Here is a 26,514-nt window from a genome sequence, read left to right on the forward strand (position 1 = left end):
AGGAAAAATAGAGAAGAAAAAAAGAAGGAAAGAAGGAAAAAACAACAATAAACGTCAGTCTTCACACACGTAAAGCACTAGGCAGAATATCAGATGAATTACACGCATGCGCCATTTGCCAAAAAGTGAAGCTCCTTATCTAGGAGGGACACCAATGGTTCACTCACGCATTTGCCAGCTTCTTGAGCCATTCTCTCTGCTTCAACGTTCATGCGCGTGTGATCACCTTGTACAGGCACAAAGATGATTCCACGCGCATGAATCGGACCTCCATATACGGACCTCCGTATACGGAGCAGGAATCTGGAGTCTTTCAAAGAGGGTTCCGCTTAAATGTAGGACGACGCAGTGAGCGACCAAAAGGAAAATCAGAGTGGGTCAGCCAATCAACCGGGGTTCAAGATATCATAGTTGAATCAAAAAGAAGAAACAGACATAGGCCGGGCACGTTGCACGTAGACAGGATTACCGATTGTCATTGAGGGTAACTGACCGGATTCCCAAAGAAGGACAACGCAAAGAACCGAGGACAAAAAGTTGGGTGAGCTGATAAGATAAAGAAATTCGCAGGTACAACGTGGCAGCAGAAAGCTTAAGACAGGGTTGATTTGCGGACCATGGGAGAGGCATTTTCCAGCAGTGGGAATAGTCATGGTGATGATGATGATGATGATGATGATGATGATGATGATGACTTTACTTTTACGTGCTCTCTTCACAACTATACGCACAAGGAGAGGGGTGAGTCTCGCGACATTGATATACATGCAAGTACACATGAATCTGCTCAAACTACCGCAGATAGTCACGTCACAAGAAAAAAAAACAGATGCTTGCGTCCCCCTTCCCTCCAGTCGGGTCGGCGTGAACTCCCTCCTGCCCGGAAAAAAAAATGTCTGACTACGCCCCTGGCTGCGTGCGTGCAGCACGTACGAGGCACGTCACGTCCCCGTACGAGTTCATGACGTTGGCGATCCTTTGAAGGCGTGCGCGCAACGCAGTGTCCATACCGGCACGATTACGGCAGCCACGGTTCGCCAACAAACACGCAGCTACAACGCAACTGAGGGAGTCGACGGCCGGAGTCGTGGCAACCGGATGTATATGGTGTTTCAAGCAGCGCGTCAGTGATGACATATGCCACACGAGATTGGGAGAGTCATGGGAGGGGTGTTCGGCGATGAGAGCGAAGCGTTGTGGGAGAGGATATCAGCGGAGAGAAACGGAGCAAGCGTACGCGTACCCATGCTAGAAAGAAAATTTTCGGAGAGTCGGTGTCTAATCAATCACCCCCCCCCCTTCCCCTTCCCCGACTTGGTACGCCAGCGATACACATGTGAACATACCACCAAAGAAAGCGGACAGCTTCTGACACTGCCTTCACGAAGACAGTACGAACGAAGATTCGTCACAGGTATTTATTAAACAAAGTTATCGTACCAATAATAAAGAACTATTTGAAGTGAGTGGTTAAACACAAACATCAAATAAAATCAGTCACTAAGCTGTCCTGGTTCCGGGATGAGGATAAAATCAAACGACCATGCCCCAGGCACAGGTCCCCAGCATATCACCGGCTGATGACCACATGGTGACAGGCACCACTTTCGCATCAAGAAGCCGCGCAGAGCCCCACCTGGCGAAGCTCGTGACGGCACCAACCGGGTGGTGATACCGCTGTGATTTTCCGTAGATTTGAGGGTCGTTGCTTTTATGGGATTCGGTGCAGGCACGCTGGGTCATGTCCGCCATCGATGACATTTAAGTGCACAAATCAAAAGGCTGCCCTGAGTGCAGCCCTCGAAGACGGAGCGGAAAACTTGCAACAAAGGCTACTGATGTCATCGCCTGAATTCCTGACGGTTGTCCGAAACTTGCGGCAACAAACTCGGGCATCAACGTGACCGACAGTTCAACGGATTCTTCCTGGAACATCGAAGGCTTGAGTGAAACTGAAGACGGGGCTCGCATCACAGTGGTGTCCGGACCACGGCAGTGAGAAGGCCTGGTAGGAACAGAACAACCAGCGGGCAAGCGGGGCTCCAGAGACACAATCAACAGCGGCGGCTTCGAACATCACTGGAATGGTGCTATCGGAACGTACGCGCTTCATCAGGTCTCGTGCACAAAATAATGAAAGCCGACAAAGCGTAGCCAGTAGTTGTTGTTGTTGTTGTTGTTTTCCTGTGCACATGGCTCGTACCCAAAGAAGGGGATTGGCCGATTATAAGGTGAATTTGCCCTAAACTTTCAGCATTGCGTCATTTCTACAATTTTTCTTTTTTTTGTAACTTAATTTTGATTTGAAATACCGATATCAAGTTTGCAGAAAAAAATAAAAAAAAATAGTGAGACAGCAATTTAGCAAGAAAATCGTTTAGTCGCAGTGATGTATTCTTGAACGGCGAATAAAACATCCCCGTGGCTGAAACCCAGTGTAGAGGCTCCAAATGAAAGAAGATCAGGTTGTGATAGTTGCAAGCCCAGTCTTTGAAGAGGTGGTGCTAGTATGCTTTGCCTGAATAAATCGAAACGGCGACAATGTAATAAAAAATGACTGATCGTTTCCTCTTGATTACAGTAAATGCACATAGGGGAATTCAATATGCCTGATCTATGCAAGTAAAAATTGAGGGAGGTAACGCGGCAACGAAATTTCGTGATGACAACTTCCATCATCCTTGAATTAGTCAGTTCACTGCGCCAGGGAAATAACAAGTGTTTGTACTCTGGAGAAGCCGTCAGTGCAGGGTCAGATAAATTTTGCCTGATTTTAAGTGTGCGAAATCGCGCCACCGTAATGTATACTGTATGAGGGAAAATAGGAATAATTGGTGTCGAAAGGGATGCCTTCGCAAGAGAATCAGCTATTTCGTTTAACAACAAACCTTTGTGCCCTGGTGTCCAGATTAAATGAATACTTCGGAGATGACAGGGGATCAACGATTTAAAAAGTTTCACTATAGGTGAGTGACCAGATGTGGACAGAGAAGAGCACACTGATAATGAATCAGTTATGACTGCTACGACTGGAATGGAAATGTTTACCTTTCGCAAAGCTAACATTATTGCCATGAATTCAGCCAGAAAGACAGGAAGAAAGTCCGGTAAGCGAAGTGAAAATGACCAATCAAGTAGGGGGCAATATATTCCAACGCCTGATTTTTCATGTGATTGAGATGCGTCCGTTGCTATAATGACATTTGTTGGCAGAGTACTTAAATGGTCTTGCAATAAACCATTTAAAATGCCTGTAGGTAATAGCTTTGCGTGAGTTGGGAAGATATCATGGTAAACAATTTCTGGAGAATTTTGTTGCTCAGTTAAAGGAATCAGATCACGAACGTGTACATTTAGGGGCTCAAGTAACGATTGAACAAATACTATTTGTGGTTTGGTAAATCTGGGCCAATGCACGGAGAAGGTCAGGATTGGAAATAAAAATAACTTGTTCAGGGTTAAACGGTGCTTCTTATAGTCGTAAAAAGGTCTGCACAGTAAGAATGTTAAAGCGACATAGTAAGGTTGGTATTCGTGCTTCAAGGTATAACACTGCATTTGCAGTATACTTTGGAAGTCCTAAGCAGAGCCGTAAAGCCTCTCTTTCCAACAGAACGAGCGGCCGAAGTTTGTAGGCTGGCGCACCAGAAAAAAGAATGCAGCCAAACTCCAACACAGGTCGGACATACATTTTATATATAATCAAAAGTGCCTTTCTTCTCATACCTGATCTACAATTGCTCAACCTCCGCAATACGCCCATCGCGCGTACTGCTTTTGTCGCGATGTATTCAATGTGAGGGCGCCAATTTAGATGTTCATTATACACAACTCCAAGATATTTCAATGATTGTACTTGTGGGATATCTTGAAGCTTGTAATTAATAGATATGTGCACGGGATCTTTGATTGGAAAAACGAGAATAGCACATTTACCGGTATTCAGGTTCAACATCAATCCATCCAGCCAATGTTCTATTTTATTAAGATATGCTTGCAAGATAGTGTAGAGACATTGGAAGTCATGTGCCATAGCAAAGAAAGCAATGTCATCGGCATAAACATAGGTTTTCACATCTGGATGAACGGGGATGGTACTAAGCAATATGTTGAATAAAACCGGGGAAAGTACTGACCCCTGAGGTACTCCTCGGGTTTGCTTGTGCTTACAGGAAGAGAAACCGCCTTGATAACAATAGAATTCTCTTCTACTTAAAAATTCCGTCACCCATGCTACTATATAAGGTGGAAGTCTATGACTCCATAACTGATTTGTCAAGATAGAATACTCTACACTATCATATGCTTTACATATGTCTAACGTTACTAAAGCCGCAAAGTGCTTTTTGTGACGGGAAATATGAATACGACTTTCCAGATCTACATGTGCATGCCATATGGAATATCCAGATCTAAAGCCAATTTGGGAAGAACTCAACAGTTGTTTCTCGTTAATAAACCTAATTATACGACCATGAAGTACCCTTTCAATAAGTTTTACTACATTAGATGTTAAGGCTATCGGTCGTATGTTGTCTAAATTATAGCCTGCCCCCTGTTTCTTAAGCAATGGTATAATTTTCGCAATCTTCCATTCAGAAGGGATCCATGCTCTTCTAAGGGAATAATTGACGAGACCTAACAGATCATTCGGATATTCCCTGTGAAGTATTTTTAGCATTGTATTTGTTATTCCATCGGGGCCTGGTGCTGCATTTGGCAATCTTTCCATAGCCTGATTTAATTCGGAAGTCGATATTTCTGTGTAGTCATAGATGGTTGTTGTGTAAGCCGAATTAGGAAGATGCGTTGAGAACCTGTTTTCTAATTCTTTAGCCAACTGATTCAATGATTCCTGTAGTTCCTGTGAGGTTTAAACTACTGAGTCAACGTTTCCTGGTATAGGGGTCTTCTTCCTACCACGAAGGAAGTTGAATAAAGCACGTTTGTTATTTGATTTAGACAGGTACTCGAAATGTTCTTGGTCATATCGCTCTTTCGCTCGCGATACAGTGCGTTTAAATGTTGCCGCAATGAACTGATAATCCTTCCAATTTCTTGGACTCTGATTACATATAAGTCTTTTCCATGCAGCTTTTCTTCTTCTATAATCTCGTGTGCACTCATCATTCCACCATCTACTAGGTTGGGCACTTTTGGATGACGACGAAGCAATTACAAATTCTGAAGTGTTCTCGGAGATTTTTAAAGCAGAACAGAGATTTCTGCCGAGGTCTTCATTTTGACCTCTGGACACTGCCCTAATGTTAGAACGCAAGCAGTTTGTAAATTTTTTGTAATTGATCAATGTTTTCTCTGTCCTTTCAATAGATTTCACAGCACATGAGATTTCAAAGTATACAGGAAGATGGTCACTGTTTGAAGAGAAATCAATTGTTTTCCAAGACTTTATTGAAACACTTGGGCTGCAAAACGTGAGATCTAATACCGATCGTGTCCGTCCGCGAATAAATGTAGGCTGTCTATCATTTAGGCAGGTAAGATTTTTATTAATCATCCAATCCCACAGAAGAGTACCAGAATGGTCTGTTCGAAATCCCCATGAAACATGATGTGAGTTGAAATCACCAGTCAGAAGGAAATCATTCTTGCAATTAGCTAAGGCAGTATCTCTTTGTTGAGTATTATGCAAACCCGTTGGAAAATATGCGTTTATAAGTGAAAAAGGGTGGTGCCCGGGCAGACAGAGGTCTATTGCCAAAATTTCACAGTCTGTGGACATAAGCTGAAAAGCTATGCTCGCTGTGCGGCAAAATTTATTCGAGACTAGTATAATTAGACCACCTCCTAGTGATGGACGGTCTAACCGAAATGCTCTAAAATGGTTTAAATGATACTTCTTAACAGGGTTAAGCCAGGTTTCTTGTAATAAGATTATATCCGGATATAACTGATTAATTAAGCAAAGTAAGTCAGTAGAAGCAGAAATCAAAGACCTACAATTCCACTGTAGTACTTTCAAGGTATCTATGTTGACGAGCGAAACACTTCAGCAACGGCAGCTTCTTAAATACTCTCCTTAAAAAGTGCACTGGCATTTTCGCTGCCCTTTTTGGGTTTTGTGTTTGGGCAAGGAGATTTTAATGGAGATCCAGTGCGCTTCTGACGCCTGAAATCTTGGCATACGTCCATTTCATTCTGATCCTCCACGTGGGTCGACGTAGAAGGTACGGACAAAATTGGGGTTTTCTCCTCTCGGGATTGTCGCTGTGGGGCTAAATTCGGTATCTCTTCCAATGCACAAGGTGCCGACTTGGCCATCGGTACTGCTATTGCAGAAGCCAGCTGTGTCATCTGTGAGCAAAACACTTGAGAGATGCATTCACTCACGCTCGTAACTATGTGTTCCAGCGCTTTCGACATCGCCTTTTCTACTGCAGCCTCAATGAGATTAAGAATCTTCGTCTCACTTAGTTGTTCGTGCCTCGACGCGACTCCGGCATATCCAAAGGCTCTATCTTTCACAACTGTTATTGCTTCTCGCCGCGAGCAACGACGTCTGTCCATGATTTCTAGAAGTTGCGTTTCATTAGACCTTGCGTTGCAGTTCGGATAATCGGCCGCGTGATTTCCTGCACAGAGGCAGCACTTTTCGGTTTCGGCGTTGCACTCCTTCGATGGGTGGGTATCGCCACAGATGCGGCAACGTGAATTTGATTTACAGCCCCCTGCACTGTGACCAAAACGCCAACAGTTTTGACCTTGGAGAGGACGAGAAGCGAGACGTTCGACTCTGAAAATGAGCGGCCATATTTTCAACTCGAATGGACAGGAAGTGCCAGCAAAGGTAGCAATAACCGACTCAGTGGGGACTTTCTCACCGTTAACTAATCGGTTGCATCGGTACACAGCTATGACCCCAGCATCAGACAGCTTTTCCAGAGTCTCAGCGGGCGTTAATGTAGAGTCGACTCCTCGTACAATTCCCTTAGTGCACGCTAAATGAGGCGGGATAAATGCACTTACCGGGACCGAAGCAAATGTCTTGCATTTTAGGATGTCAGAAACGCACGAAGGATCTGACGATCTGCATACCAAACCACCTCTTCCGAACTGACGAACATCACTTATCAGCTGAAAGTGCGGCGTCATGGCCTGCAACTCCACCTGGATCGCCTTCGGGTTGTTGAGCCTAATAAATCCACCACTCGAGGGCACCAGCGCAACAGGGATGCTTCCAACACCACTGCGGAAAAAATATTCCAATGGCAATTCATCATGAGGCAAGGACGCTGACCAAGGGCTGTGCCCTTGGCCAGGAGATGAATTAGACATTAGCACTAATTCAATTGCCTAAAGAAGTAATATGCAACGTCAGCTAGTTTCAACAGGTCAAATTCACCCAAAACTCAGCCAAACCACCGTCCGAAAGAGTCCGAAGGGACGAGCCCGGTTCAGAACGAGCAGATCACCGAGCCAGCCCCGTAGATCCGCTGTGTCCGAAACATGGCCGAGAAAAAGCACGATATGAAGAGAACGACCAGTGGGCAGGCGTTGCTCTAGAGACAAAATCAACTACGGCGCCGTCGAACATCACTGGAATGATGCTAGCGAAACGTACGCGCTTCATCAGGTCTCGTGCACAAAATAATGGAAGCCGACAAAGCGTAGCCAGTACCTCCTCGTGAGCCAGCGCCTCGAGAGCGAACGTCATCTTCGTCTTCCACATCCCCCGGTCGCAATCGGTATGGCGTACTGACGTTTGAATAAATGTTTTTTAATTAGTGTTTACAATGATCATTTCTTCTCCTGAAGCATTCAATATTAATTCATATTGCTTTTTAATATTTTTTACGTAAATGACATTGTATACCCCTATCCTCCCCTCAGCTCGGCAAAAAAAGAAACACAATAGCTCTATCATTTTGCTCGAGCACATCATTACCGCCTGCCCTGATCTGGCAGGTGAACAATGCGAGATGGTGCGCCGCTACCGCCTACTCCGTCTACCTGCGACAACTGTGGTGGATTTCCTCTTTCCCGCATGGCCCAGCCTACCAGCCCTGCGAACATTTCTCGTATTTGTGGCTCCTGCGGTCATCAACGCTCAATAGTCCAATGCCTTCGCTTCATCCCACCTGCCTGTACCAACGAGATATTTTGTTGTCTTTCACTCACCCTTTATGGTAATCTTCTCTCTTTCTACCTATCAACTTTACGTGCCCCTTCACCACCCCTATAAACACTGAGCTGTACCTCCATTACGGGAGGCAAATAATAGAGCGCTTTTATTTTCTTCTACTCTCTTGACGGGAGGACGGCGTCCGCGGAAGCTGACTCCGTACACCCATCAATCTGGACGAGTGGGCCAGTTGGTGATACAGGATCTGAGTATATTACGCAGCAGAAAACACTGACGGAAAAGGACAAGTACGCACCCTGGTTATCGACTGAAGGTTTATTTATCCCACACGGCGTTTATAAAGGACAACCAGAAGAAAAAAGAGAAAAAAAGAGAAAGTTTGCCTTTGAACAAGCGACAAACTTCATACACCTGAAGCACGAGCATAATATCTGATTTAATACACACATGCACCATTTGCCAGATAATGACGCTCTTCACCTAGAAAGGGCAACCGATGGTTTGCTCAATCAGTTGTCAGGTTCCAGATCCATTCCATCTGCTTCAATAATCATGTTTGATGCTTTCGCATCGAACACGTTATTCGAAGGCCGCAGGTTCTGATCCTGCCCACAGCAAATAATCTTTTCACACACTTTTCTTTCTTCACATTTACATTACAATTCAATACTTTCCTCGGCATTATTGTCTGTTAGATCTCATATATATGCACCGCTTCAACCGGGACGCTCGTCAATTCAACGAGACAGAGTCAAGGCCTATTGCCGAAGACCCAGCAAGGTGTCATATATCGACTACCAATTCGAGCAGTTGCCACCAAGACGCTTTCTTGCTGTGGATGGGCTTCATCCAAGTTTTATGGGTGTCGCGTTGATTGCCGAAACCCTCAAGAGTGCACTCGGTCGCGGAGACTTCGAAGCTACCACGCGGTGGTCGACTCAACCAGCAGCTCCCGTCAATATCCGTTCAACACAACAAGACACCCACGACTAGAACTCTGCATATCAACATACTCCAGGAGCCCCACACCCATCCAACATCACAGACGATTTCCCGACGATCGGCGAAACTGTGACTCCTGCGAGCCACAAGCCCCCCCTCACCATAATCAACAGCGCACCACTACTAGCGGGGAAGTCTGCTGAACAGCCAACACGCGTCCCTCCATTGCGGATGTCGAGACCAAAAGCACTACACGACAGCACCACTACACCACTCCTCAAAGGGAAGCCTGCCGATCTACGAAAACGCGTCCCTCTATTGCGGACCCCGGAACTGCCTATGAACACGTTCGCCGGGAGCCCAACGCCGAAATCCTCCCTACAACGACGAGGGCCTGCCGGACATAACTATAATCTGCGCACTTCATCACTGCCATCCCCACACCCAAAAGAAGATTGACTTCGGAAATGTAAGTCTAGCTCATCGCTTCCCAGTTGCAGTGCCACCTTCATTAAAGTACGAAAATTTGCTGACAAACGAACTAGACATGAAATGCATAAATCAAAATTGCAAGTGTACCTTCATGCTAGAATAGACCCCAAGGGTATGACACTCTCCCTCACACCAGCCGCCACAAACCTAAACGAACACGACCAAATAGCATGGAAAAATGTCCTACTTGAGGCATCTCTTAAATTAATAGAAATCGCTCTTAATCACGGTGATAAGCAGGTAAAGAAACTGGTCGCTATGGCTAACACCATTCTCCGCCACAACACTTTATCGATCGAAGAAATCACCCGATTAACAGAATTTGAACAGAATAAATACCAAGCCATCATGACCACAAAAATTTATAAACTCAAAAGAGACCATGTGCCCAACCCCGCGTTCCCTGATATACTTCCTTATCACTACAACACCACCACCCAGGAAACCACTAATGGTACAAACAAGCACCCATCTATGAACACACCCTGTGACACTGTGGTTGTAAACCTATCGGACACGAGCTTGTCACCTGACGAAGAAAAGCTGCTATCTAAAGGACTAAGCTTCTGCCCGACCACAAAATTTTTCGATGGATTCCACTTGCTGCGAGACCTCGACAACTTCGCTCGAAGCTTAAGGTTGCGCGAATATTTCCTGGACAAGCCTTCTAACTACGAAACAATTCACCGTCGTAGAACAAATGATTGGACACCGAACAGTAATCGAGACAAGTGCCTGGACCTTTATATCACCGCAGTACAGCAAGATGTAGTACACGAATACCACAGACAAAAAGGAAACCGATAAAACTTAACAAAATCTGAAAAAAATGAGTATGAGAATTCTGGCTTCCAGGACAGACATAACAATAAAACCCACTGAAAAAGGAGGAGCAATTGTAGTCCTTAATACAACCAACTACTTACAAGAAGCATACCGCCAACTAGACGGCTCAAGATTTTACGAACGCCTCCCAGGTGACCTGACAGACGAATACAAACGTATCGTATCAACAGAACTAAAGAAACTGGTGGATGCAGAAAAGATAACCAACGCTGACAACAAATTGATGTGAGCAGCATACCCTCGTCCAGGTTGCTTCCACATACTCCCAAAAACTCATAAACCTGGTAACCCAGGTCAACCAATCATATCCGGCACAATGTAGAACAAATGATTGGACACCGAACAGTAATCGAGACAAGTGCCTGGACCTTTATATCACCGCAGTACAGAAAGATGTAGTACACGAATACCACAGACAGAAAGGAAACCGATAAAACTTGACAAAATCTGAAAAAAAATGAGTATGAGAATTCTGGCTTCCAGGACAGACATAACAATAAAACCCGCTGACAAAGGAGGAGCAATTGTAGTCCTTAATGCAACCAACTACTTACAAGAAGCATACCGCCAACTAGACGGCTCAAGATTTTACGAACGCCTCCCAGGTGACCCGACGGACGAATACAAACGTATCGTATCAACAGAACTAAAGAAACTGGTGGATGCAGAAAAGATAACCAACGCTGACAACAAATTGATGTGAGCAGCATACCCTCGTCCAGGTCGCTTCTACATACTCCCAAAAATTCATAAACCTGGTAACTCAGGTCGACCAATCATATCAGGCACAATAACTGTACCCATATCAATAACTGAACCCATATCAGGGTACGTGGACAAACTAATGAGCCACATTCCATGCACCCTCACGTCGTACATAAAAGACACCACACATTTTCTTCGAGACATTGCAGGTCTGTGTGTGCCGGAGAGACTCTTGATGTCTCTCCATTCTATACAAATATTCATCACGATGACGGCATAGCTGCATTACAAAACATGTACACAAACCATAGACAATCTAACACCCCAGATTTCTCTGCCATCGCAACTTTGAAGAGGATGGTCCTCGAATTAAATTCATTCGAGTTTAACCAAGAGTATTTTCGACAAATCAGCGGGACCGCTATGGGCACCAAAATGACACCCAATTATGCCAACATATTCATGGGAAAGCTAGAATCAAAATTTCTTGCACAAAGTTCCTTGAAACCACTGTTATACAGAAGATACATAGACGACATCTTTCTTATTTGGACTCACAGCGAGGAGAAACTTCTCAGCTTTATCGACACTTACAATGCTGTACATCCGAACATACGTACACTTCACACACACATACTCGCAAGTAACCGTAAATTTTCTTGATGTTACCATAACGATAGAAGAGGACAAGATCTCTACAACTCTATATCGCAAACCAACGGATCGACAACAATACCTCCATTACCAAAGCGACCACCCGCACCACTGAAAAAACAGTATCCCATACAGCCAGGCTCACCGGTTTAAGCGAATCTGCTCAAGAGACGCTGATTTTGACACGAGCTCACAGAGGCTAAAACTTATGCTCGAGAAACAAAAATACCCCCCCAATTGATGAAGCTGTTTAAAAAGCAAGAAAACTGAAGCGTGATGACTTACTTATGAAGCAACCACCGCAAGAAGACCCACAACGAACAAACCTCTGCTTGACTTACAGCACAAACTTCCCCAATGTAAACAAAATCCTTAAAAGACATTACAACATTCTGCAACAAAGTGAACGTCTGAAACGCGCATTCCCATCCGCTCCAGGCGTCGTTTACCGACGACCACGCAACCTAAAGACACACTTGTCCACTCTCAAATCAATACCTCACCCCCCAATAATTCATGCCGACCTTGTTTAAAGTCACGATGTCTTGTATGTAAGGCGATGCGAGAAACACACAAAGCAATCAGCACACAATCCAAGTTTTCGATTAACATACGAGGAAACCTAACATGCGATTCCTCTGATGTGGTATACCTACTCGAATGCAACGTGTGTAGTATGCAGTACATCCGACAAACAGAAACGCCATTTTGGATTCACTTCAATAATCACAGATCCCATGCGAAATCAGCCCCAAATCTACCCCTATCAAAATATCTTAATCTTCCCGACCATGCTTTCGACAAATTATCAGTAACGCTCTTAGAGACGGGATTTAAATCAAACCGAGAACGTGTACAACGAGAGTCATTCCTTATCCACGGATTTAACATCCTCGATAGAGGAATAAATGAGAATCCTGGTACACTTGCAGCAACTAAAGCATTAGAAAACAATAACGGCAATAATGAAAATAGTAACCGAGTTCACGGCACTGCAGCTGCGAAGGGCACTGGACAACTCAAAACAATTCCAAGTGTAACTACTCTTCCTAAGTACAGCTGTCGTCTGTTTTCTGTTTTATTTTACTACCCAATAAATTGTGTCATGCATGACATGCCCAACAGTCACCCTGTGCACAGCCGGAATGCCCCTACTGCACGCGTAATCCAGAAGCGGGCAAGGAATTCGCATTGCGCCCGCTTACCAGCCTCTGCCGCACTACGCGGCACCCCTCTTTCTACGACGAAATGTTGATGGGGCGCCGAGCAGTTAAAGGCTTAAACTTCTTAAAAAAGCTGTTTTTTGCCCCACACCGAACCGCCAGAGCCAGGAGGCGCCATCTGGTCGGGAAGAATGCGTTTGTGAAAGGAAGCATACACAGACCGCTGACATCAGACAGGTGAAGGGGAGAAAAGGGAGAGAGATGAAGGGGGAGGTCGAAGGAAGAGTGGAAGGGGGGCGCCCGGGGAAAGTCCACCTTATATTCTTTTTCTCTTTTTTTTCTTTTTCTTTTTTTCTTTTCTTTACTCTTTCTTCTTTTTTATTTTTCTTTTTTTCTTTTTTCTGCCTTTTTCCTCTTGCCCTCTGATATGAGATTGTATAAAGCTGAGCACCAACAAACTGTACCTTCAATCCTGATGAAGGCCAGACTCTAGGCCGAAACATCGAAATAAACCACGTTGTGACCGCTCACGGAAAATCTACTGTAAAAATGAGATCTAACAGACAATAATGCCATGGAAAGTTTAAGGGAAGTTTGTCGAACGAATCATAATGTAAATGTGAAGAAAGAAAAGTGGGTGAAAAAATAACTTGCCGTGAGCAGGAATTGAGCCTACGACCTTCGAATAACGCGTTCGATGCTCTACCACTGAGCTACTACGTCGGCTATCCTCCCAGCCACTTTTATAAGATATATAAGTGAATTTAAACGTGGGAGTGTCAGTCAGCGCCATCTGTAGCCATGGTGGCGTGTGTTGCACACCCTTATGAGCTTGCGTGGCGTCACGTAGCACGTGAACTGAATACGAGCTGGTAGCAGACCTATAGTCCCTCGTATACAACGTAAGGCACCAAGTCTGCCAGTACGAGATTCCCGTACTGCCAGACTTGGCAGACTCACGCTGTTATTGTTTTCCATGTTGTAAAGAAAGAAAGCCCGCGAAATGTGAAAAGAAGCCGTGTGACGGACCGCGAGCGCACTGCTATAAGGCTGCGGTAGGCTTTCTTTACAAGGCAGAGAAGACCGCCAGGGGGCTCGAAGTAGTGCAGACGCGCTCGCTTCGCGCTCTGGATTCTCATGATTTTTAGTGGTGTTTTCCGTCTGCAACCACTCGAAAACGTTACTATCAGCTTCAAGAAGTTCCGAGGAACGCCTGGGCACCACTCAAGAGGATTTCTTGCCACTTGGAGGTGCCAAAGGACTTCAGAAAGCTCGTCACCCCTAGGACGCTCACCAAACGCTGACCTGGGGAGCCGCCGGCAGCTGCACCGACGCTGGGGACGCCCGCGTCGGAGCTTCATCCAGCTATGGCTCTCAACGCGGCGACCGACCAACAATACCACCTCCTAGACCAGGATGGTACAGCAGACGACCAAATGGATCAACTCCAGGGCGACCACGATACGGTGAGCCGAGACGCTATCGGCGCTCAATCGCATGCAGAAGAGGACGCTAGCTGGCAGGCAGCGAAATCCACCAAAAAACGCAAGCAAGAGGCACTGGAGCGGAGGCGCGGCAGCGCAGGGCTCCAGGACCAAGTTAAGACAGGCACGCCAACATTCAAGAAATTGCCAAAGCTACCGCCGTTGCCGAAGGACGATTACAAGATCGTCATTCGTCCAAACCAGGGCCTCCCGCTGAGAAACATTCTGACTCCTACGCTTGCGCAAGCAATCATCGAGGCATGCCAAGCTTGCATCAGAGATGGCCATTTCATCCTTAGAATCAACCCAGGGTCAAACATAGCGATTCTGTCGACCAAATATGAGGAAGTGGCGGACAAAGTGCGTCTGATACGCGCCCTTGTGCTTAACGGCAGGGCTCACGCTGTCCGTGCCTACGCCGCAAATGGAGACGATACTCTGAGAGGGGTGATTCACGGCGTACCGATGAACACCTCAACCGAAACTCTCATGGCGCACCTACGTGTCAGAACGCACGGTGTGGAGATCATCACTGCCAGAATGATAGGCACAACGAAAAGCGCAGCCATTACATTTTTCGGTCCAACGCTACCTCGTACCGTCTACTATTACGGGGGTGAACTCCGCTGCTACCCCTTCCGACCTACGATTCAAGTCTGCAAGGTCTGCCGAGAAAAAGGACACCGCGCGGACGTTTGCCCGCATCCGGATCGCCCCATTTGCCGGCTGTGCGGACTGACTAATCCAACGGATGGACATCCGTGTTCTATTAGTTGCGCCTCGTGCGGGGAGGCTCACCCCACAGGAGATCCAACTTGCAAAAAAAGACTTAAGCCGCCGAAGCCTAAACAGCCGCAAGTACAAGCAGGCCACAGTGATAAGCTTCAACGGGGCACTAGCAACGACCCACCGAGGACCAAGAATCTCCGCTGGTTCTCCTCCGAAGAGGAAGAAAACGCCTACAAGTCAGCCGATGACAAGCACAGTTCCCGGTCGCATTCACGGTCACCGGGCAGAAAGCCGCACTCGCCATCCAAGAAGCACGCGCCAGCACCGACTCAGCAGAACCACCACCGCAGTCCTCCAGGAGGGGGAGCCAAAGGCAACGGCGGGGATCAAGGATGCACCCAACAGGCATCCTCACTTCCGGTAAGCTGGGCGGAAGCCGTGGCTCCCAAGTCTGCATGTACTCCCCCCATCACACAAAACGTACACTATCAAGCAGTAATCGCTGAAAACAAACAGCTTAAGCAGCGCCTTGACAAATACGAGAACAAAATAATATGGCTCGAAAAACAGCTGGCCCAATTAATGGGAGCCACCCCGAAAACTACAGTCCAGGCCTCTCAAAATCTAACAAGCCACCCAAGCGAAAAGCTACGGGACAATGGGCACATCCAACCGCAATCGACACCACCACGAGATCCTGTAGCCAATGTAGGAACAGAACAAACAGCGACAAACCTCACTTTACAACAACAACTGCAGCTAATACAACAGCACATACTGCAGCAAACAGAAGCCCAAATGAATTAGTTCTTTGTCGAATTTCATGACCTGAAGCGATACGTTCATGAAAGCCTCGACAAAGAAACGAAGCGTCGACGTAAGCAGAGCCAACCGCGGTCCCAGGAGTCCGACGCCAAAAGCATGCTTACCTCGGACGCTGAAAGCACACCCACCTCCTCGCATCATGGCAATTAACCGACGCATAGCAAACGAGAATCTCACTATATGGTCCTGGAACTGTCGTTCCCTGCACAACAAGCACGCTACACTCACTCTATACATAAAGGCGGCGCTGGTTCCTCCTGACGTAATCTGCTTGCAAGAGGTGGGAGCCAGGCCTAAAACAGTTTCTGGCTACAAACTGTACATGGATCCAAATACACCTAAGATTGCGACACTCGTCCGGAAAGAATTGGCAGCTACATGCATAACGGCACCGAATGAAAAGACGCAACACCTTATCGTAACGCTCTGGCCAGCGAAGAAAGGACGCCCGAGGCAGGTTATATGTAACATATACAGTCCCCCACAAGACAGAAAAGCAGAATTCAGCAATATCTTCCACTATTTGAACAACAAGCTTCAACCACGCGACCGCTTGATCATCACTGGGGACTTCAACGCTTGGCACACCACATGGGGTTATAGCGCAGACAGACCCAAAGGTACGCGACTTTTAGAAGCGATACAGCGCTACGACTACACACTCCTCACGACACCGGGCATACCGACTCGTTTAGGAAACAGTGTCAACAGGGACACCACTCCCAACCTTACCGTAAGCAACAATGCCGCGACAATGCGCTGGAGTGTGCTGGACGACAATCTGGGCAGCGATCACAATATTGTGCAAATAACATATGAAACCGCTCGACTGCGACGCCCGCTCGGAAAAGCCAGACTGACTAACTGGACTAAATATAGAGAGCAACAGGAAGTAGACGGGCCCAAGCCAACAACTATAGCCCAATGGACACCGTACATTAAGGGTCTCTATGACAAGAACACCAAGATGTATCAAACAACTACCGACGCACCTGCCATTGACACCCACTTGACACATCTTTGGGAAGCTCGTCGAGGCCTCACGAAACGGTGGCGCCGACAAAAGCTAAATAAGAAACTCAGACTCCGTATAGCGAAAATCACGGAGGAAGTAAACGCATACTCAAAGGAACTTTACCACAACAACTGGCGCACCTTCTGCGATTCCTTAAAAGGCACATTAAGCACGAAAAAGACGTGGAACATCCTACGGAGTCTTTTGGATCCCTCTGCAACAAGAACCGAAACAAACGCTACCCTTCAACGGCTAGCTGGGGAATTTCAAGGTGATCCGGATCAGTTAATAGAAGAGCTGAAACAACGCTACACAGGAGAACGCAAGCGAAACGTTAGCCCAACACCCAGTCAAGAATACAATGGAGAACCCAACACTGAGCTCGACGCCCCCATAACCTTTGCGGAGGTTTATGCAGCGGCTCAAAGCTTCAAAAGAAATACAGCGCCCGGATTGGATGGCATTACAAATGTCATGGTACGGAACCTCAGCGATGAAGCATTACAAGCCATCACAGACCACTTTAATCAGGAAGTCTGGACACCGAGTGGAAAGATACCTGCAGAATGGACACTGGCACAGGTTGTACTCATACCTAAACCAGGCAAACGGCGAAGCCTTGATCAGCTACGACCAATTTCTTTAACGTCATGCATTGGCAAGCTCTTCGAAAAAGTTATACTCACTCGCCTTGACCAATACACAGAAGAACGGGGGCTTCTACCAACATCTATGTACGGATTTAGGCGAGGAGTGTCTACCCAGGATATCTTCTTACTTCTCAAAGAGGAAGTGCTTAACCCAGCGCCAGGTAGTCTCAACAATCTACTCGTTGCACTCGACATCGAAAAAGCATTTGATAATATTGCGCACTCTACCATACTAGACGGTCTTGCAGCCATAGGATGCGGACAACGCATATTCAACTATGCCTCTGATTTTCTTGGAAATCGCAAGGCGCAGATTGGCATAGCTGGTACCAAATCATCACCATACGACCTCCCACTGAAAGGCACACCTCAGGGCTCCATCTTGTCTCCATTTTTATTCAATATCGGCCTCCAGAAACTAGTCCTCCAGCTGGAGACTGTACCAAACCTAGACGATATTACGCTATGGGCAACAAAGGGCTCCTATGTAGAACGACAAGATGTACTGCAAACCGCTATAGACATGATTCAAGGCTACCTCACTGCTGCAGGCATGTCGTGCGCACCTAGCAAATCGGAATATTTGCAAATAAGACCCCCACGAACTCGGTCCAACCATGCACCCGCGCTGCAGCTAGAAATTGCCGGACAGATCATCAACAGGACCCCAGTAGCTCGAATATTAGGCATGCACGTGCAAGAAAACAACAGCGTAAAGACTGCAATAGGCAAACTCAAACACACCGTAAAGAGTATTGCATCCCTTATAGCTAGAATTGCGCGAAGTAATGATGGGATGACAGAGGCCGACACGGTACGCCTTGTACATGCCTTCGTTCTCAGCCGAGTCACATTCGCTCTTCCCTTTCAATCAACACGCAAGCCCGAAATAGAGCAGATTGACAGACTCATCAGAATTGCGTACAAAGCAGCATTGCGACTTCCGAACAGCACAAGCACAGAAAAACTCATGGGACTCGGCATGCATAATACGTATGAAGAATTGGCCGCCGCCACGCTAATCGCACAGCGAGAACGACTCACCACTACGCTCCAGGGAAGAACACTGCTACAGAGGCTGGGATACCCTCTCACCCCTCAATACTGTGGCGATGAGACAGTCATTGTACCCAAGCAAATACGTGATCAAATAATCGTGGAACCAGCTCCAAAAAACATGCAACCGCTCTACAACAAAAAGCGCCGTCAAGCGCGAGCACGAAAACTCCCGCAGAGAAGTAGCGATCCAGACGCTTACTTTACCGACGTCAGTCTTTATCCCGCGCCACCACAAGGCTCCAGAAAACAAGCATATGCATTGGCAGTGACTAACCAAAGCAAAGTCGTGGCCTGCGCGTCGCTACGCACCAGATCAAGTGCCACCGCAGAGGCAGCAGCCATAGCCTTGGCAATCAGAGAAGCCGAAAGGAGGGGGCGCTCAGCGTACATTTTTACAGACTCACAAGCTGCATGTCGCTTATACCTTAGAGGCACACTTCCAAGGTGCGTCACTGATATTTTGGGGTCCATGTTGATGGAGGCACATGGCGTCACTTGGTGCCCAGGGCATGACGGCCTGGGGGGGAACGAGGAGGCAAACTGCGTAGCTCGCGGACTTACTGGCCGAGACGCAGGACTCTCCTCAGGACACCTCACAGGGCATCATGAAGAGCAAAGTGTAACAAGCCGGCAGATATTGGAAAACCAACGCCTTACAAGACGCACGTACGCCCCTCCACATCCGAACTTAAGCAGCCAACAAGCCCGGGATTGGCGCCGCCTCCAAACGAACACATACCCCCACATATCAAAACTAAACGCAATTTTTCCACAGATATACACAACAGGGGTATGCCCATGGTGTAGTAACCACACAGCCACACTTACACACATAACCTACCAATGTACCGAGCGGCCAGCCAATGCAGTATCTAGGTTGGTGCGCACACTACAAACACTAACAACGTGGTCTTGGGAGGCACGGCTTTCCGAGCTGGCACTGGGGAGCCAACTGGTGACCCTAGACCAGGCCCGGCGAGCCGCTGTGGCCAGTGGGGCTCTACAAGAGGGCTCCACCCGGGATTAGTCACGTAATTTTAATTCTTCAATAAAGTTTATTCTCTCTACAAGGCGCGTGCGCGTGCGTATGACAGTCATGTCATAATATTCATGTTATGACTACTCACTTATGCTCGTCATACAGTCGTGCTATGTCCTATCAAGTTTGGTATAGATCCCATTATTGAAACAGCCAGGTGAGCTAGACGTCCTAGGTGCCTGATAGATAGATAGATAGATAGATAGATAGATAGATAGATAGATAGATAGATAGATAGATAGATAGATAGATAGATAGATAGATAGATAGATAGATAGATAGATAGATAGATAGATAGATAGATAGATAGATAGATAGATAGATAGATAGATAGATAGATAGATAGATAGATAGATAGATAGATAGATAGATAGATAGATAGATAGATAGATAGATAGATAGATAGATAGATAGATAGATAGATAGATAGATAGATAGATAGATAGATAGATAGATAGATAGATAGATAGATAGATAGATAGATAGATAGATAGATACGCTCAAGGTCGCCAAAGTTCGCTAAGAAATGCTTGGCATTCAAAATTTGACGAGGAGTTTGTAAATAATAAAGTTTGTTCGATGAAAACCTGAGGCCATTCGACCGGCTATGACGTCTTTTTGTGCATGTAAAGTGTTCGGGTGTTTGGTGTCGGGGAAGTCCAGATTCCTGGAGGAGGAGCCTTCTCCAAACCGCTTGTCGTGAAATCGCTTGCCAGCGTGCCAGCCCTTCAGTGAAAGACCGTCGCGTTAGCTGGTTTCCGCTCAATCGCAAGTGCTGTTTGTCGGTAAATATGAGAACTACGCATATTATTACTTAAAAGTTCGTCGTTACCGTCCATAACAATATGTGTCACTGAACAACCACATCAAAGTAAAAGATAAAGTTTACTGGGATGTTACAGTTTCGAAGATGAAACCAGTAACACAGCTGTGACTCTATACTATGACCATAGAAAAACTATGTGGGCATGATTAAGTAAAGAACTCAAGGAAACATTTCATGAAGAATGTGAAACCCACGGGACGGCTTTTTGCTCTCCGATAGTAGAGTACCAAGTACTCTCAATTGTTAACTAAAAATTAGTCAACACTTCGTGTGAAATATAAGGCCTGCGGGACGGCTTTTTTCTCTTCTATCGCAGAGTACCAGGTATTCTAAATCGTTAACATTTTCTAAACTCACCGGAACAGCTTACGGATCTCCTATAGTGTATCCAGGCCCGTAGCCAGGATTTTTTTTTTGCAGGGGGGGGGGAGGCATCTGTTGAAGGCCTTGAAGAACACCTATTTTTATAAATGTGCTCGGTAAAGCACACTCCACCGTGCAAGGTTGGGGGGGGGGGCGCTAGCTTCTCCCCCCTCCTAGTTCGGGCCTGGCGGTAGCATATATAGTTACTCGAGTGTCCCTATAATTAATACCTTTGGGACTTCGGCGGTCCTGCCTTCGAGGTATTTTATTAGGGCCTTAAGTTCCAGGTCGGTCCGCTGTCGTTCAGCGAAGTCGTCAGTAGTTATCGTTCCCAAGAAATAGTCGCCATCCGGGTCGTCGTCGGGTGGTGGTTCGTCGACAGGCCCACGAGAGAGACAGTCGGCGTCGGAGTGTTTTTTGCCGGACTTGTAAACGACGGTACTGTCATATTCTTGAAGTCTCAGGCTCCATCGTGCGAGGCGACCTGAAGGGTCCTTCAAGGTGGCTAGCCAACACAAGGCGTGGTGGTCTATCACAACTTTGAAGGGCCTGCCGTACAGGTAAGGGCGAAATTTCGACGTAGCCCAGATGATGGCGAGGCACTCCTTTTCGGTTGTGGAATAATTTGCTTCTGCTTTGGGAAGCGATCGGCTGGCGTAACTAATAACCCTTTCAAGTCCGTCAGTCCTCTGCACAAGACCGGCGCCAAGACCTACGCTGCTTGCGTCAGTGTGTATTTCTGTCTCGGCGAATTCGTTGAAATGAGCAAGTAACGGAGGCGTCTGGAGGCGATGTTTAAGCTCCTGGAAAGGGTGTTCCTGCGGCGTTTCCCACTTGAACTCCACGTCGGCCTTGGTAAGGTTAGTGAGTATATCGGCAATGCGGGCGAAGTTTTTGACGAACCACCTATAATAGGCGCACAGGCCCAAAAGTCGGCGCACCGCCTTCTTGTCAGTGGGCGGCGGGAAGTCGGTGATGGCGGCGGTTTTTCGTGGATCGGGACGGACTCCAGAATTGGTAATCACGCGCCCCAGAAACAAGAGCTCTTCGTACGCAAATCTGCACTTTTCTGGCTTCAGTGTGAGTCCGGACATCTTGATGGCTTGAAGTACAGCTTCAAGGCGCCGAAGATGCTCGTCGAAACTCGAGGAAAACACGGCGACGTCGTCCAAATACACAAGGCAAGTCTGCCACTTCAATCCTGCCAGTACTGTATCCATAACGCGTTGAAAAGTTGCAGGCGCTGAGGAAAGGCCGAAGGGCATCACCTTAAATTCGTAGAGGCCGTCTGCCTTAGCCGTCCTCGGGCTGAATGAACCTTGTGGACTTATGAGACGCGCAGGAAGGGGTTGCCCGCAAAAACAATGTGTGATAGCCTCTTAATATACTGCGTTACTATATTAGACTTCTAAGGACCGAAAAATAACCTTCTAGATTTTACAAAATTGTCAATTGAATGAAATAATTCGAGCTCTGTCATCATTTCGGTAAATTGAGCTTCGCATGTATGGTTTATACAGCGACAGACAATTACACCGCCTATCTTTCAAATCGATTGAAATGTAAGGTTTAACGTCCCAAAAGCACCTTATGATTATGAGAGACGCCATAGGGGAGGGCGCCGGAAATCTCGACCTCCTTGGAAATCTCTACCACCCAATTCTGAGCATATTGCCTCCATAAAAAATGCAGCCGCCGCAGCCGGGATTGGTCTAATGGCTAAGGTACTCGCTAGTACCTTAGCCATTAGACTACCGTGGTGGGGCCTATCTTTAAAACAGTTTTTTTTCTCGTCGTCATGAGCCAACTAGCCAAAACGTGTGCACTTATTTCCCCCTCTCAACTCAATATTCACACCGAAACGTTAAAGTTTTGAACTTGGAGTGATCATAAATCAATACTGTTGCCGCGGCCTGCTTATCTTTCACAGGCATTCAGTCTTAAGCATTAATTGACATTCCACTGAGCAGCTCGTGATTGAGGTAACCTGACATTACTTATGAAAATCGTACTAGAGATTGCCATTTCTGTTCTTTCGTATCTGATATGTGCACCGGCACCATACAAATGGTCACATTGGTTTGGTTCGGTGCGCGCTTAGAGCCATATGTGGTTTACATCGAACCTCTGGAGACAAGAGCAACGTTGTACGTGCACTTGTGGCGGAAACGTACGATATGTAAACCGTGCGGCACCTGACTTCTGCGGCCTCGAAGCCCAACACTTACACTACGCTATATACGGCTTCACCGTCAAGCGAGGGGTTTCTAGAAGCAGCGGACGAGGAGATGAAACCAGCCGCGAGATTGGTGTGTGCGCGTCCCGCGTTGTTACGCCTGCGAGTCCACACCGAACGCCAATGCCTCTGAAAAAATTCCCAAGCATTTCCCCGAGGGTGAACATGGTTAAGTGCGAATGAACGGGGTGATGCTATGAGGGGTATATATTAATTCGCACTATTATATTTATTAATCACACTATGGTGCCTTTATATTGTAATGGTTCCTGGGAATCGCAATTTGATCACACGGGGGAGTTTACGTTAACTCACTGGCGAATGCCAACGGATTTTAACTTTACTCCCCCTCATAGCATCGCCCCGTGCATTCGCACTTAACCATGTTCACCCTCAGGGAAATGCTTGAGAGTTTTATTACTGATGATGAAAATTAAAGTGTAATTATTGAATTTAAGTGTTGTTTGTCATGAAGGATTTGTACACAGATACATTATATACGAAGTATTATTTATTTACACTTCACGACGCGTCCGGACGAGCAAAGTCCAGGGCTCGCACCCTCCCCCGCGCAGCACGTTCACTGGCTGGAATGGCTTCGGGAACGTCCACTCGCCGTTGACGATTGCGAGCGGCGTCTTGACGCCGGCCTTCATCGCCCTTCTCCGCCTGACGCTTGCGTTGTCGTTCCGCTTCTTGGGCCGCATTCGCGGCTCGATGCTGACGCCTCATCTCGGCCTCGCCAGCGCGCAGTTCACCCTCCGCTGCACGCTTCGCCCGCTTGTCCTCGGCCTCGTGAGCGCGAAGTTCGGCATCCTCTGCACGCTTCGCCCGCTTGTCCTCGGCCTCGCGAGCGCGCAGTTCGGCATCCGCTGCACGCTTCGCCCGCTTGCGTTCGGTCTCACGAGCCCTTCGCAGCGCCGCCTTGTCTTCCAACGTCGGCGAAACCACCGCGGTACCGTCACCTCCAACGACGGGTGCAGTGCTGGCATTCGGTTGTACTGCATTCGTTGTTGATGGTAGCGCTGCCTCCGGGACATCCATCACACGACCCGCTCTCGACGGGAGACTGAGAGAGAAGGCGGGCGCGTGAGGGAGAGGGGTGCGTGCGCAGCTGCAGCGAGCGAGGAGAGCGGAGGAGCGAGCGAAGGGGGAGAGGGTATAAGGCGCGTTACTGACACCGATATCAGCGTCGCGTCCGTGGCTGATTCGGTAGAGCGTCGCGCCGCAGCCCGCCAAGTCCTCTTTCTTTTAAAGATAGAGAGAAGACTGCGGACGCCGCCGACGGCGGTGGATGGTTTGGGGTCGCTTATAAAGTGTATTCACACTTAAAAGGCAATCTGTGTCAAGGCCAGCAATCGAGCCCGCCTGACGCGGCCAACTCAACGACGTCATCAAGCGGCGGCGCTGGCCTGTCACGCAACGCACCACGAGCTCCCTCAGCCCGCGAGCCCGTTGAAGCAATCGGCACCTTCCAGTCTGGCGAGTCTTACGCAATGTGGAGGAACGTCACTCGTCCTTGGCTCCAACCACGCGCAGAAATCGGCGCCTTCGAGTCTGGCGAGTCTTAAGCAATCAGTGGCAACATCCCTCGTCCTTTGTGCAACCACGCACAGTGGCGGACCCCATCGGGAGATTCCGACATCACGGTTAGCGGCACTTCTGGTTGGACATTTTATCACTCAAAGAATCCACCCGGTGCCTATAAAAAAAAGCCCCGCGGAGCGTCGCGAGCAGCTGACCTATGCGTGAGAGAAGCTTCTCGTCGGTTCGAGCCCCTTCGCAGTCGGCGCGCCCGGTGTCCTTAGCAGCGGCGAGTTTCGTGGCGCCCATCGTAACCTCGTCGGCGGTGCGCCTCGTAACAGCGTGCGAGAGAAGACATCTCGGCTCTCAGAATACCCTAGCTGTCGGCCCCAGTGCCGAATTTGTAACGCCTCTATTTCTTTGCTGTACATAAACCTTGCCTTAACTCACTGTCGTGTCGTCCGCTCGTCTATCAGCTCTGCGCAAAAGCAGTCGCGAGCTATTTCTTTGATGTACATAAACCTTGCCTTAACTCACTGTCGTGTCGTCCGCTCGTCTATCAGCTCTGCGCAAAAGCAGTCGCGAGCTGAGAAACCTACGCTACCAAACGGCTGGTGACCAGGTCGGCGGAGATCGGAGCAGTGGCGCCTTCGGCATCGTGTTGGCGTCACCGTCTTCGTAACAGCGTCTCCTGCTCTTGCGCCGCTTGTTTGCTCTCCCGTAGTCCACATGCAGTTTGGTTCTGAGATCTCAGAACCAAACTGCGTGCTATTGAAGGAATTTGAAAACGACCAGCCAAAAGCTTCTCGGCGAGGCTCGAACATCCCCGTCCCCACTATCTGAAGGCAAGCGTCGTGTACGCTTGCAGAGAATAGTATAAAAAATGGTGTGAAGTGAGTAAAAGTGAGGAGGAGGGAAAGAAGAGGAATGAGTAGAGAGAAAAAAAAGGGAATGTGAAGAGAAAAAATGAAGAGAAACGTGAAACTAGACAGAGAGAAATAGAGAAATAAACGAAAAGAAAAAGAATAAAGAGTCAAATAAATAGACAGTCAATAAAGCTAATAAACACCGAGAGAAAAACATTTAAAACACAGACAAAAACACAATAAAATTAGAGAAAGCGTATCTATCTATATTTTACAGCAAAGAGACTGCAGGTGAAAGGGCAAACGGCTATAGCCATGCTAGGACGAGCTCGTGGGAACGTATACGTTCCCAAGAGCTCTGCTGTGAGCCTGTGACCCAGCCTTGCGCAACTTAGGGCAAGGTGAGCGAATTGTTTTAGTTAACCTGTATTATTTCCCGTTTTGTTGTTTAAACATTATCAGTAATCATTTTCAGTAAACATTATCAGTCAAGTTTCTTGTATCCGACTCAAAATGCACCGTTTAAGCTGTGAGCTACTGCGAATAACACTAAAGAACAAAAGCCGGAAGCACCATTTAACAAAATATTGGACTACATTTGACCTCAGCCTAAGAAACACTCTAGTTTTTTTTTATCAAAGTAAAAGTGAGGTTCACACTCTCATTTTAATAGCCTTATAACTATAATATAAACATACATTAGTATATTAACCCTATGGAAACTTTGTGTCAGCGACTATTTCCTCCGTGCAATTACAGTTCTCGAAGGCTATGCTTTAGGCCAAGTCATGGCCTAAAGGTCCGGAAAGCTACGCACTTGAGCTCGAGATCATTGCTGTCTGCACTAATCATGGTCACCGATCAGGATATTGAACGCTTCTTCTGTAAAGCCTTCGAACTTGTCAAAGAATTTGGAGTGGTAAGCAGCCTAATTTTGCGCGTGTTTAAAAATGTGCTAGATGGCAAAGAAGTCATGCAGAGTGTGAGATCTG

At 47.2% G+C, this 26,514-nt stretch overlaps 1 protein-coding gene across 2 annotated transcripts in view; it reads left to right on the forward strand.

The window, feature by feature from the left end:
- Window positions 1-26,514, forward strand: part of LOC142775757 (uncharacterized) — a 53,243-nt gene that overhangs the window by 238 nt on the left and 26,491 nt on the right. The window lies entirely within an intron of this gene.

This window comes from Rhipicephalus microplus, chromosome X (genome assembly GCF_043290135.1).
Source record: "Rhipicephalus microplus isolate Deutch F79 chromosome X, USDA_Rmic, whole genome shotgun sequence".
NCBI classification, from domain to species: Eukaryota; Metazoa; Arthropoda; class Arachnida; order Ixodida; family Ixodidae; genus Rhipicephalus; species Rhipicephalus microplus.